This window comes from Opisthocomus hoazin, unplaced genomic scaffold, assembly GCF_030867145.1.
Source record: "Opisthocomus hoazin isolate bOpiHoa1 unplaced genomic scaffold, bOpiHoa1.hap1 HAP1_SCAFFOLD_177, whole genome shotgun sequence".
NCBI lineage: Eukaryota > Metazoa > Chordata > Aves > Opisthocomiformes > Opisthocomidae > Opisthocomus > Opisthocomus hoazin.
In genome coordinates, this window is record NW_027448956.1 from 1 (window position 1) to 2500 (window position 2500).

A 2500-nucleotide genomic window follows, 5' to 3' on the forward strand; every position below is an offset into this window, starting at 1 on the left:
CGCGTCAGTGCGGCACGGCACCCCCGCGGTGCCCACCCGCAGACAGACGCCCGCGCGGGAGGCCGGCGGCGAGGCCCGCGCCATCGCCGCCCCGCGCCTCCCTCCCCCGAAGCTCGCTCTCGCTCTCTCTTCCCCAAACCCACCGCCGATAGCCCGGCGGGGACGAGCTCCGTCCAGCAGGCGCTCTCCGGGAGCGGGGAGCTTCGGAGCGCTCCCCGAGTCTCCATTTAGGGGGACGAAGGCCCGCGCGCTCGCGCGCGCGGCCCTGCGAGGCACCCCAGCCGCGCCGCTGCTGGCCCGCCGGCCCCCCCCCCCCGCGCTGGGGCGGGGGGGCTCGGCGGCGCAGACGGCGATTGATCGTAAAGCGACGCTCAGACAGGCGTAGCCCCGGGAGGAACCCGGGGCCGCGAGTGCGTTCGAAGTGTCGATGATCAATGTGTCCTGCAATTCACATTAATTCTCGCAGCTAGCTGCGTTCTTCATCGACGCACGAGCCGAGTGATCCACCGCTAAGAGTTGTCTCGGTTTCGGCACCGCCCCGCGCGCGCGGAGGGGCCGGGACCGCTCGCCGAGAGCGGCCCCTTCTCTGAGGACGGCCGGACCGACCGCCGGCCCCGCCGCCGCCCACCCCCCTCCGCACGCGCGGAGGGGGCGCGGCGCGGCGGCGCGACGCGGCGCGACGGAGAGGCCCTCGCCTCGGCTTGACCGTACGAGCACAGGGGAAACGGAAAACAACGGAAAACCCCGAGCGGCCAAAGGGCGGGGGAGCCCGCGCTCCCGACCGACCCTGGGGAAACGTACGCAACACACACACCCTTGGCGCGCTTCGGGGGCGGCCCAGGCGCCCGGGCTCGGACCGGCCTCCCCCCGGAGGCTACGGCACGCCCGGCCGCGACGCCTGCCCGCCTTCGCTCGGGAGCCGGACGCCCGGCTGCGCCCGCGCTGCGACGAGCCGGCTCCGCCCACCACGGTCGCCTCTCGCCCCGCCGGCGAACCTCGGCGCCGACGCCGCCTTCCACCGACGCCGGAGGAAGCGCGGCCGGCCACTGGAGCGCGAGCCGGCGACGCGCGGCCGCCCACCGGCCCGCGCCGGATGGGCGAACCCGGCCACCCCGCCCGGCGGCGGCGGCCGCCACCGCCGCCGCGAAAACCGCCGCCGCAGCCGCTTCTCGCCTCGGCCCCCTGGGGCCGCCGGCACGGCCCCAGCGGAAAGGCGGACGGCGCTGAGCGCGGGGGGCGGCTCCCACTCTCCCCGTTTCCACGCGAAGACCCGGAGCGGGACGCCCCCGCGCCGCGCGCCCGCCCTCGAGACGGAAGCGACGGGCGGGGAAACGCGGGACGGGACGGCCGCCAGCGGATGCGGCCGGGGAACCCTCCCGGACGACCCGACGGACGACCGGCACCGACCGGCACGCCGAGCGGCGCCGCCGCCGCTCGGCCTGGGGGGGTGTGGCTCGCCCCCCCCTTTCTTTCCCTGGGCGCCGAGGGCGGGGCGAGGAGCGGGAGAGGGGAGCGCGGCGCGCCCCGAGCGCGGCCGCAGCGCGAGCGTCCAAAGGCGCGGGGCGGCCCCCCGGCGGCCGCCCCCCCCCGCGGGGGCTCGCCGCGCCTTTCTTTCCCCCGGCGCGGAGCCCGCGCTCCGGCCGGCGGGTGGCCCCGTTTGCGAGGGCGGGCAGGTCGGCCGCGGCCGACCCGCGCCGCGGTCTCTCCGCCGAGACCGGCCCGCGGAGAGGGGGGGCAGGTTGGGGCAGCGAGACGCCCCCCCTTCTCCGGCACGGCGGCCCGCGGGGGCGGACGCCCCCCCCGCGGCTCGCGCCGTGCCGCTCGAGTCTTTAAACCGCCGCCCGGCTCCTTTGGCCTTTGACCCCCGGACTCGGCCGAGGGAGGGCCGCCGAAGCGCGGACGCTAGGTACCTGGCCCTGGGGTGAGGGAAACGACCTGCATGGCCCCGCGGGGGTGCCTCCCCCGGCTGCCGCCCTCGGGGGAGCGTCCGCCCGCGGGGGCGCGCCCGGCATCCGCCGCCACCACCTCGTCCTCCTTAGCCCCGGGGCCCGGGGTTTCCCTCGATAGCCCGGCGCTGCGCCCGGGGGGAGAGACGTGGCTCGGGCCGCCCGCTCGCGCGGGACGCGACCCGGCCGGGGGGGGGCCTCGCCCGCCCCGGGCGGCGCCAGCGGCCGAGACCGTGCTCGCGCCCCCCCCTTCCCGCCACGGCTCCCTCTTCGAGAGGCAGCCGTGCCGGGTCGGAGGGGAGGTTCGCGGGTCCGGCCGCCGCGCCGCCCGAAACGCCGTGCGCACACCCGCGCCACGGCCCGGAACGCCCGGAGACAGCCCTGTCCCGCGCGCGGGGGGGTAGACGGCGCCGCCGCCGGCGCCGCCCCACCCCCCCCCCCAGGAGCTGCCGCCCCCCGAAGACGGCGACACCCCTCGGCTGTCGCGCTTGCGGCCCCCGGTGCCGCCGCCGTCGCTCGACGCTCGCCCCCCGGCCCGCCGAGCAGGCCGGTGC

The 2500-nt window shown here is 79.3% G+C and overlaps 1 non-coding gene across 1 annotated transcript; it reads right to left on the minus strand.

Moving 5' to 3' along the window:
• Positions 1–365: 365 nt before the first annotated feature.
• On the minus strand, positions 366–518 carry LOC142359903 (5.8S ribosomal RNA). Its single transcript, XR_012762689.1, has one exon. It is a non-coding gene; the product is annotated as a 5.8S ribosomal RNA (ribosomal RNA).
• Positions 519–2500: the final 1982 nt, after the last annotated feature.